Source organism: Triticum aestivum, chromosome 7A (genome assembly GCF_018294505.1).
Source record: "Triticum aestivum cultivar Chinese Spring chromosome 7A, IWGSC CS RefSeq v2.1, whole genome shotgun sequence".
In the NCBI taxonomy this organism is placed as follows: domain Eukaryota; kingdom Viridiplantae; phylum Streptophyta; class Magnoliopsida; order Poales; family Poaceae; genus Triticum; species Triticum aestivum.
In genome coordinates, this window is record NC_057812.1 from 454793996 (window position 1) to 454809342 (window position 15347).

A 15347-nucleotide genomic window follows, 5' to 3' on the forward strand; every position below is an offset into this window, starting at 1 on the left:
CACGAGCGGCCGGGGCATGCAACCCCTCGGCTCCACCAACGATCTCATATGCATGTGCATGGTTCCCATCAATCCCCTCTGCCCCACCAGCAGTCTCAAACGCATGAGTCCCATCAGTCTACTCTGGTGGGGCCCCGTGCATGGCCTCCTGAGTGGTGGGATCGGGTGACACCAAATCCCGAGCTGCACCCAGCGCCAGAATCGACCCCACCAAAGCATCCCGCTCACCGCCATGAGCCTAGCAATCCGAGCCCAGTTGCATGCACTCATTGCCAGACCCAACTGGATCGCTAGCATCCAACAGACCCGTGGGGCCGCCTCTCCCATCCTGTGCAGTGGGTCCCTCGCTCACCAATCCCCTTTGTCTGTCATCCATGGCCACCAGTAGGGCCGGTCCTGAGGGGGGCAGCAGGGGCGGCCGCCCCGGGCCCCCGATGTCCAGGGGCCCCCTTCGACATATGCAGCTAGCCCATGGCCCAGGCCCCATGGAAACCAAGAATGTAGTCAGTAGCCCACGAGTACGTATAGGATCGTCATGTTTTCTTCCCCATCGAGTTCACCTATTGACTGATTCACGAAGACCGGTTCGCGGCGGTTTTGGCAGATTTGTTTTCGCCCTGGACGCGAGTCGCATGCCGGCGACTCCCGGCTCGTGCAGGGCGTCCTACACCATCAACCCCACGTCCCGCCTCCGGAGGCCTCATTATCTACAAATCTTAAGATTGTATTTTGGGGGCCTCATAATCTACAAATCTGAAGATCTGTAGATGGGTGTTGTAGATCGTGAACTCCATAACCAATTTCTTTGATGATGTTGTGCAGGTTGGAGTCCAGACAATGAAAAGATTGATCCATGCATGGTTGTTTCAGTCCAGATGTTGATAATTCATCAAGTTTTTATTTATCTGGTATTTTTTTCATGGCAGAGGCAACTCTGAATACTATTATGGGGTCATGGGGATTATGGGAGTCAAGGGCCTCATGATCTACAAATATGAAGATTGATCTTCAGGTGTGTATGCATGGATATAATTAGGTTTAGGTTTTGTTTGAGTGTACTCTCTCTCTCTCTCATGCATGCTCTGCTCTGTTGTGATTCCATTTAACCCACAAATTCATGCTAGGGAAATGGCAATAAGAGTTTGGTGATCACTCAGTCACGGGTGCTAAAATTATAAGATATATTACTTATTAAATTGACATGCATATCCATGTTTTTGTTTCTATATCATTTTAGTTAATTTTCGAGACGAGACTGTCATAATTTTATCTTTTTGAGAATCATATATCATCCTTATTTAAATAATAGACATTGGGATGCAAAGGCCATTAGACGAAGCTGTTGGACACACACGACGACCAACCCTATCTCTCAGCAATGAGTGCGCTAGCATGTGCGTCTCTTTATTGAAAGATTTTCTCTTGCAAAGAAAGGGGCTATTTTCTGGGCCTTGCTAGCTGTTGTAATCTCCTAAGTCTTCCCATGATGGCACAATGAACCACCATGGAGGGTATTTGTTTACGGTTCCAAATGCCATCGATGATGACTTTGATGCTCACATAAAATCACAAACATGGCTCATTGGGACCTCCTCCACCATAGCTTTGTTGTCTTACTTGCCTAACGCGGCGTCTATGTTCGCCTTCGCTCAACCAACAGGAGGAGGGGTCCAGGATAAGACTATCATAAGTGAATTTTCATCAACGGATACTAGAAGAAAATTTTAAGGGCCCCTAAGTTTTAGTTTCGCCCCGGCCCCCAAAAACTCAGGACCGACCCTGGCCACCACAGTGGTCTGGGGCCCCGTGCTGCATGGGGCAGGCTCATGGTGCGCCAACTCCTGGCCAATCCCAGCTGGCTTTAACTCCTGCGCACCAGCCACCACTTGCCTCGGATCCTCCACCTGATCCTAGTTGCCGCTGCTGTCGGCCAGTCCTACCACGATTGATGCCAACGGTGGTCTGGTGGCCAGCTCGCGCACCGGAGAAGCTTATCCCCCACTTGAAAACTTCCCCGTGGCCGTCTTTGGCTGAACCAAATGATGCTGGCCAACGGTCTCCACCTCCGGTCTAGTCAAGCGGTCAAAAGCGGAAGGCCTACACTCAATCTTGTTTCACACATTGCAGACAGTGCTGGCCGGGGTGATGTCAGGCAACGTCAGCATGCTTGGGATCCACCAATCCTCACCAGCCGAGGCGAGGCTGGCGACTGCTGAAGCGCCGCCACCGAAGCCGCAGCCGGCGACGCCACCACCCCACCCGGTGCCGGGGAGGGGCCCTGTTATCCCTGACCCTAAAACTCCAGTCAAGACGCGAGGTGGTAATCCGGCCATCGCCGCCGCCACCACTGCCATCGTCTGAATCCGGTATCCCACTCTGGCCGCTGCTCGAAGACGACGCACCCAGGAACCATGGCTCCTCCACCGCAGAATAGTCCGTGACCTCGTCGAGGTGGATGAGAATCTTATATGGAAGCATCGTCGGCTCCATCAGCGGCGAACGTTGTTGGGGAACGTAGTAATTTCAAAAAAATTCCTACGCACACGCAAGATCATGGTGATGCATAGCAACGAGAGGGGAGAGTGTTGTCCACGTACCCTCGTAGACCGAAAGCGGAAGCGTTATGACAACGTGGTTGATGTAGTCGTACGTCTTCACGACCCGACCGATCAAGCACCGAAACTACGGCACCTCCGAGTTCTAGCACACGTTCAGCTCGATGACGATCCCCGGACTCCGATCCAGCAAAGTGACGGGGAAGAGTTCCGTCAGCACGACGGCGTGGTGACGATCTTGATGTTCTACCGTCCCAGGGCTTCGCCTAAGCACCGCTACAATATTATTGAGGATTATGGTGGAGGGGGGCACCGCACACCGCTAAGAGAACGATCACGAAGATCAACTTGTGTGTCTAGAGGTGCCCCCCTGCCCCCGTATATAAAGGAGCAAGGGGGAGGCCGGCCGGCCCTTGGGGCGCGCCAAGGAGGGGGGTCCTCCTCCTAGTAGGAGTAGGACTCCCCTTTCCTAGTCCAACTAGGAAGAGAGAAGGGGGAAGGAAAGAGAGGGAGAGGAAGAGGGAAAGAGGGGCCGCGCCCCCCTCCCCTAGTCCAATTCGGACTCCTCATGGGAGGGGGCGCGCCACCTCCTGGGCTGCTGCCCTCTCTCTCCCCTCAGGCCCACTAAGGCCCAATACTTCCCCGGGGGGTTCCGGTAACCCTTCCGGCACTCCGGTTTTCTCCGAAATCACCCGAAACACTTCCGGTGTCCGAATATAGCCGTCCAATATATCGATCTTTATGTCTCGACCATTTCGAGACTCCTCGTCATGTCCGTGATCATATCCGGGACTCCGAACAACCTTCGGTACATCAAAATATATAAACTCATAATGAAACTGTCATCGTAACGTTAAGCGTGCGGACCCTACGGGTTCGAGAACAATGTAGACATGACCGAGACACGTCTCCGGTCAATAACCAATAGCGGAACCTGGATGCTCATATTGGCTCCTACATATTCTACGAAGATCTTTATCGGTCAGACCGCATAACAACATACGTTGTTCCCTTTGTCATCGGTATGTTACTTGCCCGAGATTCGATCGTCGGTATCTCAATACCTAGTTCAATCTCGTTATCGGCAAGTCTCTTTACTCGTTCCGTAATACATCATCTCGCAACTAACTCATTAGTTGCATTGCTTGCAAGGCTTAAGTGATGTGCATTACCGAGAGGGCCCAGAGATACCTCTCCGACAATCGGAGTGACAAATCCTAATCTCGAAATACGCCAACCCAACATGTACCTTTGGAGACACCTGTAGAGCACCTTTATAATCACCCAGTTACGTTGTGACGTTTGGTAGCACACAAAGTGTTCCTCCGGCAAACGGGAGTTGCATAATCTCATAGTCACAGGAACATGTATAAGTCATGAAGAAAGCAATAGCAACATACTAAACGATCGGGTGCTAAGCTAATGGAATGGGTCATGTCAATCACATCATTCTCCTAATGATGTGATCCCGTTAATCAAATGACAACACATGTCTATGGTTAGGAAATATAACCATCTTCGATTAACGAGCTAGTCAAGTAGAGGCATACTAGTGACGTTTAGTTTGTCTATGTATTCACACAAGTATTATGTTTCCGGTTAATACAATTCTAGCATGAATAATAAACATTTATCATGATATAAGGAAATAAATAATAACTTTATTATTGCCTCTAGGGCATATTTCCTTCAGTCTCCCACTTGCACTAGAGTCAATAATCTAGATTACACAGTAATGATTCTAACACCCATGGAGCCTTAGTGCTGATCATGTTTTGCTCGTGGAAGAGGCTTAGTCAACGGTCTGCTACATTCAGATCTGTATGTATCTTGCAAATGTCTATGTCTCCCACCTGGACTAGATCCCGGATGGAATTGAAGCGTCTCTTGATGTGCTTGGTTCTCTTGTGAAATCTAGATTCCTTTGCCAAGGCAATTGCACTTGTCACAAAAGATTTTCATTGGACCCGATGCACTAGGTATGACACCTAGATCGGATATGAACTCCTTCATCCAGACTCCTTCGTTTGCTGCTTCCGAAGCAGCTATGTACTCCGCTTCACATGTAGATCCCGCCACGACGCTTTGTTTAGAACTGCACCAACTGACAGCTTCACCGTTTAATGTAAATATGTATCTGGTTTGCGATTTAGAATCGTCCGGATTAGTGTCAAAGCTTGCATCAACGTAACCATTTACGATGAGCTCTTTGTCACCTCCATATACGAGAAACATATCCTTAGTCCTTTTCAGGTATTTCAGGATGTTCTTGACCGCTGTCCAGTGATCCACTCCTCGATTACTTTGGTACCTCCCTGCTAGACTTATAGCAAGACACACATCAGGTCTGGTACACAACATTGCATACATGATAGAGCCTATGGCTGAAGCATAGGGAACATCTTTCATTTTCTCTCTATCTTCTGCAGTGGTCGGGCATTGAGTCTTACTCAACTTCACACCTTGTAACACAGGCAAGAATCCTTTCTTTGCTTGATCCATTTTGAACTTCTTCAAAACTTTGTCAAGGTATGTGCTTTGTGAAAGTCCAATTAAGCGTCTTGATCTATCTCTATAGATCTTAATGCCCAATATGTAAGCAGCTTCACCGAGGTCTTTCATTGAAAAACTCTTATTCAAGTATCCCTTTATGCTATCCAGAAATTCTATATCATTTCCGATTAGTAATATGTCATCCACATATAATATCAGAAATGCTATAGAGCTCCCACTCACTTTCTTGTAAATACAGGCTTCTCCAAAAGTCTGTACAAAACCAAATGCTTTGATCACACTATCAAAGCGTTTATTCCAACTCCGAGAGGCTTGCACCAGTCCATAAATGGATCGCTGGAGCTTGCACACTTTGTTAGTTCCCTTTGGATCGACAAAACCTTCCGGCTGCATCATATACAACTCTTCTTCCAGAAATCCATTCAGGAATGCAGTTTTGACATCCATCTGCCAAATTTCATAATCATAAAATGCGGCAATTGCTAACATGATTCGGACAGACTTAAGCATCGCTACGGGTGAGAAGGTCTCATCGTAGTCAATCCCTTGAACTTGTCGAAAACCTTTTGCGACAAGTCGAGCTTTGTAGACAGTAACATTACCGTCAGCGTCAGTCTTCTTCTTGAAGATCCATTTATTCTCAATTGCTTGCCGATCATTGGGCAAGTCAACCAAAGTCCACACTTTGTTCTCATACATGGATCCCATCTCAGATTTCATGGCTTCAAGCCATTTTGCGGAATCTGGGCTCACCATCGCTTCTTCATAGTTCGCAGGTTCATCATGATCTAGTAGCATGACTTCCAGAACAGGATTACCGTACCACTCTGGTGCGGATCTTACTCTGGTTGATCTACGAGGTTCAGTAGTAACTTGTTCTGAAGTTTCATGATCATCATCATTAACTTCCTCACTAATTGGTGCAGGTGTCACAGAAACCGGTTTCTGTGATGTACTACTTTCCAATAAGGGAGCAGGTACAGTTACCTCATCAAGTTCTACTTTCCTCCCACTCACTTCTTTCGAGAGAAACTCCTTCTCTAGAAAGGATCCATTCTTAGCAACAAATGTCTTGCCTTCGGATCTGTGATAGAAGGTGTACCCAACTGTCTCCTTTGGGTATCCTATGAAGACACATTTCTCCGATTTGGGTTCGAGCTTATCAGGTTGAAGTTTTTTCACATAAGCATCGCAGCCCCAAACTTTTAGAAACGACAACTTTGGTTTCTTGCCAAACCACAGTTCATAAGGCGTCGTCTCAACGGATTTTGATGGTGCCCTATTTAACGTGAATGCGGCCGTCTCTAAAGCATAACCCCAAAACGATAGCGGTAAATCTGTAAGAGACATCATAGATCGCACCATATCAAGTAAAGTATGATTACGACGTTCGGACACACCATTACGCTGTGGTGTTCCGGGTGGCGTGAGTTGCGAAACTATTCCGCATTGTTTCAAATGTAGACCAAACTCGTAACTCAAATATTCTCCTCCACGATCAGATCGTAGAAACTTTATTTTCTTGTTACGATGATTTTCAACTTCACTCTGAAATTCTTTGAACTTTTCAAATGTTTCAGACTTATGTTTCATTAAGTAGATATACCCATATCTGCTTAAATCATCTGTGAAGGTGAGAAAATAACGATATCCGCCACGAGCTTCAACATTCATTGGACCACATACATCTGTATGTATGATTTCCAACAAATCTGTTGCTCTCTCCATAGTACCGGAGAACGGCGTTTTAGTCATCTTGCCCATGAGGCACGGTTCGCAAGTACCAAGTGATTCATAATCAAGTGGTTCCAAAAGTCCATCAGTATGGAGTTTCTTCATGCGCTTTACACCGATATGACCTAAACGGCAGTGCCACAAATAAGTCGCACTATCATTATCAACTCTGCATCTTTTGGCTTCAACATTATGAATATGTGTATCACTACTATCGAGATTCATCAAAAATAGACCACTCTTCAAGGGTGCATGACCATAAAAGATATTACTCATATAAATAGAACAACCATTATTCTCTGATTTAAATGAATAACCGTCTCGCATCAAACAAGATCCAGATATAATGTTCATGCTTAACGCTGGCACCAAATAACAATTATTTAGGTCTAATACTAATCCCGATGGTAGATGTAGAGGTAGCGTGCCGACTGCGATCACATCGACTTTGGAACCATTTCCCACGCGCATCGTCACCTCGTCCTTCGCCAGTGTTCGCTTAATCCGTAGTCCCTGTTTCGAGTTGCAAATATTAGCAACAGAACCAGTATCAAATACCCAGGTGCTACTGCGAGCTCTAGTAAGGTACACATCAATAACATGTATATCACATATACCTTTGTTCACCTTGCCATCCTTCTTATCCGCCAAATACTTGGGGCAGTTCCGCTTCCAGTGACCAGTCTGCTTGCAGTAGAAGCACTCAGTTTCAGGCTTAGGTCCAGACTTGGGTTTCTTCTCCTGAGCAGCAACTTGCTTGCTGTTCTTCTTGAAGTTCCCCTTCTTCTTCCCCTTGCCCTTTTTCTTGAAACTAGTGGTCTTGTTGACCATCAACACTTGATGCTCCTTCTTGATTTCTACCTCCGCAGCTTTTAGCATTGCGAAGAGCTCGGGAATTGTTTTATCCATCCCTTGCATATTATAGTTCATCACGAAGCTCTTGTAGCTAGGTGGAAGTGATTGGAGAATTCTGTCAATGACGCAATCATCCGGAAGATTAACTCCCAGTTGAATCAAGTGATTATTATACCCAGACATTTTGAGTATATGCTCACTGACAGAACTGTTCTCCTCCATCTTGCAGCTATAGAACTTATTGGAGACTTCATATCTCTCAATCCGGGCATTTGCTTGAAATATTAACTTCAACTCCTGGAACATCTCATATGCTCCATGACGTTCAAAACGTCGTTGAAGTCCCGGTTCTAAGCCGTAAAGCATGGCACATTGAACTATCGAGTAGTCATCAGCTTTGCTCTGCCAGACATTCTTAACGTCGTCAGTTGCATCAGCAGCAGGCCTGGCACCCAGCGGTGCTTCTAGGACGTAATTCTTCTGTGCAGCAATGAGGATAATCCTCAAGTTACGGACCCAGTCCGTGTAATTGCTACCATCATCTTTCAACTTTGCTTTCTCAAGGAACGCATTAAAATTCAACGGAACAACAGCACGGGCCATCTATCTACAATTAAACATAAACAAGCAAGATACTATCAGGTACTAAGTTCATGATAAATTTAAGTTCAATTAATCATATTACTTAAGAACTCCCACTTAGAAAAACATCCTTCTAATCTTCTAAGTGATCACGTGATCCAAATCAACTAAACCATAACCGATCATCACGTGAAATGGAGTAGTTTTCAATGGTGAACATCACTATGTTGATCATATCTACTATATGATTCACGCTCGACCTTTCGGTCTCAGTGTTCCGAGGCCATATCTGCATATGCTAGGCTCGTCAAGTTTAACCTGAGTATTCTGCGTGTGCAAAACTGGCTTGCACCCGTTGTAGATGGACGTAGAGCTTATCACACCCGATCATCACGTGGTGTCTGGGCACGACGAACTTTGGCAACGGTGCATACTCAGGGAGAACACTTTTATCTTGAAATTTAGTGAGAGATCATCTTATAATGCTACCGTCAATCAAAGCAAGATAAGATGCATAAAAGATAAACATCACATGCAATCAATATAAGTGATATGATATGGCCATCATCATCTTGTGCTTGTGATCTCCATCTCCGAAGCATCGTCATGATCACCATCGTCACCGGCGCGACACCTTGATCTCCATCGTAGCATCGTTGTCGTCTCGCCAATCTTATGCTTCTACGACTATCGCTACCGCTTAGTGATAAAGTAAAGCATTACAGGGCGATTGCATTGCATACAATAAAGCGACAACCATATGGCTCCTGCCAGTTGCCGATAACTCGGTTACAAAACATGATCATCTCATACAATAAAATTTAGCATCATGTCTTGACCATATCACATCACAACATGCCCTGCAAAAACAAGTTAGACGTCCTCTACTTTGTTTGTTGCAAGTTTTACGTGGCTGCTACGGGCTTAAGCAAGAACCAATCTTACCTACGCATCAAAACCACAACGATAGTTTGTCAAGTTGGTGCTGTTTTAACCTTCGCAAGGACCGGGCGTAGCCACACTCGGTTCAACTAAAGTTGGAGAAACTGACACCCGCCAGCCACCTGTGTGCAAAGCACGTCGGTAGAACCAGTCTCGCGTAAGCGTACGCGTAATGTCGGTCCGGGCCGCTTCATCCAACAATACCGCCGAACCAAAGTATGACATGCTGGTAAGCAGTATGACTTATATCGCCCACAACTCACTTGTGTTCTACTCGTGCATATAACATCAACACATAAAACCTAGGCTCGGATGCCACTGTTGGGGAACGTAGTAATTTCAAAAAATTCCTACGCACACGCAAGATCATGGTGATGCATAGCAACGAGAGGGGAGAGTGTTGTCTACGTACCCTCGTAGACGGAAGCGGAAGCGTTAGCACAACGCGGTTGATGTAGTCGTACGTCTTCACGGCCCGACCTATCAAGCACCGAAACTACGACACCTCCGAGTTCTAGCACACGTTCAGCTCGATGACGATCCCCGGACTCCGATCCAGCAAAGTGTCGGGGAAGAGTTCCGTCAGCACGACGGCGTGGTGACGATCTTGATGTTCTACCGTCGCAGGGCTTCGCCTAAGCACCGCTACAATATTATCGAGGATTATGGTGGAGGGGGGCACCGCACACGGCTAAGAGAACGATCACGAAGATCAACTTGTGTGTCTAGAGGTGCCCCCTGCCCCGTATATAAAGGAGCAAGGGGGGAGGCCGGCCGGCCCTTGGGGCGCGCCAAGGAGGGGGGAGTCCTCCTCCTAGTAGGAGTAGGACTCCCCTTTCCTAGTCCAACTAGGAAGAGAGAAGGGGGAAGGAAAGAGAGGGAGAGGGAGAGGGAAAGAGGGGCCGCGCCCCCCTCCCCTAGTCCAATTCGGACTCCTCATGGGAGGGGGCGCGCCACCTCCTGGGCTGCTGCCCTCTCGCTCTCCCCTCAGGCCCACTAAGGCCCAATACTTCCCCGGGGGGTCCGGTAACCCTTCCGGCACTCCGGTTTTCTCCGAAATCACCCGAAACACTTCCGGTGTCCGAATATAGCCGTCCAATATATCGATCTTTATGTCTCGACCATTTCGAGACTCCTCGTCATGTCCGTGATCATATCCGGGACTCCGAACAACCTTCGGTACATCAAAATATATAAACTCATAATGAAACTGTCATCGTAACGTTAAGCGTGCGGACCCTACGGGTTCGAGAACAATGTAGACATGACCGAGACACGTCTCCGGTCAATAACCAATAGCGGAACCTGGATGCTCATATTGGCTCCTACATATTCTACGAAGATCTTTATCGGTCAGACCGCATAACAACATACGTTGTTCCCTTTGTCATCGGTATGTTACTTGCCCGAGATTCGATCGTCGGTATCTCAATACCTAGTTCAATCTCGTTATCGGCAAGTCTCTTTACTCGTTCGTAATACATCATCTCGCAACTAACTCATTAGTTGCATTGCTTGCAAGGCTTAAGTGATGTGCATTACCGAGAGGGCCCAGAGATACCTCTCCGACAATCGGAGTGACAAATCCTAATCTCGAAATACGCCAACCCAACATGTACCTTTGGAGACACCTATAGAGCACCTTTATAATCACCCAGTTACGTTGTGACGTTTGGTAGCACACAAAGTGTTCCTTCAGCAAACGGGAGTTGCATAATCTCATAGTCACAGGAACATGTATAAGTCATGAAGAAAGCAATAGCAACATACTAAACGATCGGGTGCTAAGCTAGTGGAATGGGTCATGTCAATCACATCATTCTCCTAATGATGTGATCTCATTAATCAAATGACAACACATGTCTATGGTTAGGAAACATAACCATCTTCGATTAACGAGCTAGTCAAGTAGAGGCATATTAGTGACGTTTAGTTTGTCTATGTATTCACACAAGTATTATGTTTCCGGTTAATACAATTCTAGCATGAATAATAAACATTTATCATGATATAAGGAAATAAATAATAACTTTATTATTGCCTCTAGGGCATATTTCCTTCAAACGCATCTCGGGCTCCGGCACAGCCAACCACCTCAACGACGGGATCTCCTCCGGCTGGGCCGTCCATGCCATCAGCCTGAACGCTGATAGATCACCACGAGAGCTTGTCTCCGGTCCCAGGGTGTCCACCAGACAAGAGGAGCCAAGCAAGCTCTCGACCACCCCGTGCTCCCAAGCATGCGGCGGGATGCCCTCAAGGACGAGCTGCACCTTGAACTGGAAAGCCACGTGCACTGCCTGCGCTTGGCGGTTCCATGGCCTGAAGAACAACCTAACTCCATTGTGCAGAACCTCCGGCAGCTCACTCAATCTATTCCTGTCCTCCGGCCTATCAAATACGATGAGAAAATCCTTCGGCCTGTAGCGGTGTATTGAGACTCTGTCTGCCTCGATCCCGACTCGGCAACCCAGCGCCTCGATGATGAAACCCGGACTCAGGTACCGACGAGCCGCCGCGGCGTAGACCACCATCGCAAGCTGCAACCTGCGCTCGAAGTACTCCATGGCCTGGGTGACAGGTTTATATGCTAGATATATTAGCATGTTTTTGATTAATCTAACCCACGAGTAAACAATAAACTGACATTCAGAGTATGCAACTCATATATGGATACCTAAATATGTGAGCATGAATATGGCATAGAACCGAAACATCTATCAACAGAGTATATATGACTAGCACATAAACGAGCAACCAGGGGATGAACAAGTCATACCCTTCGGTAGGCCATGCAAGGGTCGCGACAGTAGCAGTAGCAACCTCAGTTTTGTCTGTGGCCTTCTTGGCGGTGGTGACGGACATGGCGTTGGTGCACGGGAAGTAGTCGAAGTAGAGAAGGAGATGGATCGGGAGCAGTCGCATGGAGACCCTTCCCAAAAACCTTATCGCCCTTCTCCAAGTGCAGGATCTCGAATGACGGGGTTTTGGAGGCCTACTCTCTCGTCCGACCGTGCACGTGATCGACGGGGCAGGAACGTTTGAAGTAGCACATAGCTTGGAACAGTAAATGACGGATAAGGTTGCGTAAGGACGCAGTGAGTGTGTTGGTTGTACTGGCCAACGCCTCCGATATATATGTCGTTGGGTAGGGAGTTGTGAGCTTGGATTTAGGCCCATGACTAAGTCTGCGACAGTCCATGGTCCAACATCTCGAAAAATGGCAATTCCCCTTTTAACCACTCCTGAGCGACAAAAATAAAGCGAGAGTATAGATCTAAACTCGGCTCATTCACGAAACATATGTGTGAGCGGGCGGCGGAGGAGGAGGAGCGCGTGTGTACCACTCCTCTTCTCAAGCTCCCGATGCCGTATAGTAGAGGAACCCTTATAAAGGATCTCAACTTGTGAGGTGGTACTGAACTTCTCACCACCCGCCATACACCTTTCTTGGGAGGTAAAGTCAATTTTATTGATCGAAAACCACAACTAGTGGGATACCATACGTGTCATGTGGTTGGCCAAATCAAACATAACGACCCAGGGCTAAAGTAAGAGAAATTTTAGCTAAGCTCTATACATCAACATTGATCACACGACCCTCAAAAGTAAAGATACAATTAAAAGAAGTTACTTTGGTTTTGATCTCACTGATGAGTGCTCCTGTTCTGCCTTGGTTGACTTGTTTGATGTCACCCACAACTTGCTTTGAATCACATGCAATAACAAAGTTATGAGGTGAAGATTTGCTGCTAGCGATAGAGCCTCTCGGCATGCCATTCCCTCCAACGCCACTGGATCACAAGCTACAGCAATGATTAGAGATGAACTACCAAGATAATTACCATTATGGTCTCTGCACACTGATGTCTACTACACAACCTTCTTCTTGTAGACGTTGTTGGGCCTCCAAGTGCAGAGGTTTGTAGGACAGTAGCAAATTTCCCTCAAGTGGATGACCTAAGGTTTATCAATCCGTGGGAGGCGTAGGATGAAGATGGTCTCTCTCAAACAACCCTGCAACCAAATAGCAAAGAGTCTCTTGTGTCCCCAACACACCCAATACAATGGTAAGTTGTATAGGTGCGCTAATTCGGCGAAGAGATGGTGATACAAGTGAAATATGGATGGTAGATATAAGTTTTTGTAATCTGAAATTAAAAAAACAGCAAGGTAACAAGTGGTAAAAGTGAGCGTAAATGGTATTGCAATGCTAGGAAACAAGGCCTAGGGTTCATACTTTAACTAGTGCAAGTTCTCTCGACAATAATAACATAATTGGATCATATAACTATCCCTCAACATGCAACAAAGAGTCACTCCAAAGTCACTAATAGCGGAGAACAAACAAAGAGATTATTGTAGGGTACGAAACCATCTCAAAGTTATTCTTTGCGATCAATCTATTCAAGAGTCCGTACTAGAATAACACCTGAAGACACAAATCAACCAAAACCCTAATGCCACATAGATACTCCAATGTCACCTCAAGTATCTGTGGGTATGATTATACGGTATGCAACACACAATCTCAGATTCATCTATTCAACCAACACAAAGAACTTCAAAGAGTGCACCAAAGTTTCTACCGGAGAGTCAAGACGAAAACGTGTGCCAACCCCTATGCATAAGTTCATGAGGTCACGGAACTCGCAAATTGATCACCAAAACATACATCAAGTGGATCACGTGATATCCCATTGTCACCATAGATAAGCACATGCAAGACATACATCAAGTGTTCTCAAATCCTTAAAGACTCAATCCGATAAGATAACTTCAAAGGGAAAACTCAATCCATTACAAGAGAGTAGAGGGAGAGAAATATCATGAGATCCAACTATAATATAAAAACTCGCGATACATCAAGATCGTTCCGAATCAAGAACACGAGAGAGAGAGAGAGAGAGAGAGAGAGAGAGAGAGAGAGATCAAACACATAGCTACTGGTACATACCCTCAGCCCCGAGGGTGAACTACTCCCTCCTCATCATGGAGAGCGTCGGGATGATGAAGATGGCCACCGGAGAGGGATTCTCCCCTCCGGCAGGGTGCCGGAATGGGTCTAGATTGGTTTTCGGTGGCTACAGAGGCTTGCGGCGGCGGAACTCCTGATCTAGGTTTCTTTCTGGAAGTTTGGGTATATATAAAAGGTTTTGGCGTCGGGAACAAGCCAGGGGGTCCCCGAGGCGGCCACGAGGTAGGGGGCGCGCCCAGGGGGTAGGGCGTGCCCCCCACCCTCGTGGTGGCCTCGGGACTCTTCTGGCCCATCTTCGGTACTCCGTGGGCTTCTTTTGGTCCAAAAATGATCTCCGTGAAATTTCAGGTCAATTGGACTCCGTTTGGTTTTCCTTTTCTGCGATACTCAAAAAGAAGGAAAAAACATAAACTGACACTGGGCTCTAGGTTAATAGGTTAGTCCCAAAAATCATATAAAATAGCATATAAATGCATATAAAATATCCAAGGTTTATAATATAATAGCATGGAACAATAAAAAATTATAGATACGTTGGAGACGTATCAAGCATCCCTAAGCTAAACTCCTGCTCGTCCTCGAGTAGGTAAATGATAAAAACAGAATTTTTGATGTGGAATGCTACCTAACATATTTATCCATGTAATTCTATTTATTGTGGCAAGAATATTCAGATCCGTAAGATTCAAGACAAAAGTTTAATATTGACATAAAAATAATAATACTTCAAGCATACTAACAAAGCAATTATGTCTTCTCAAAATAACATGGCCAAAGAAAGCTATCCCTACAAAATCATATAGTCTGGCTATTCTCTATCTTCATCACACAAAATATTTAAATCATGCACAACCCCGATGACAAGCCAAGCAATTGTTTCATACTTTTGATGTTCTCAAACTTTTTCAATCTTCACGCAATACATGAGCGTGAGCCATGGACATAGCACTATAGGTGGAATAGAATGGTGGTTATGGAGAAGAAAAAAAGGAGAAGACATCTCACATCAACTAGGCGTATCAACGGGCTATGAAGATGCCCATCAATAGATATCAATGTGAGTGAGTAGGGATTGCCTTGCAACAGATGCACTAGAGCTATAAGTGTATGAAAGCTCAAGAAGAAACTAAATGGGTGTGCATCCAACTCGCTTGCTCACGAAGACCTAGGGCATTCTGAGGAAGCCC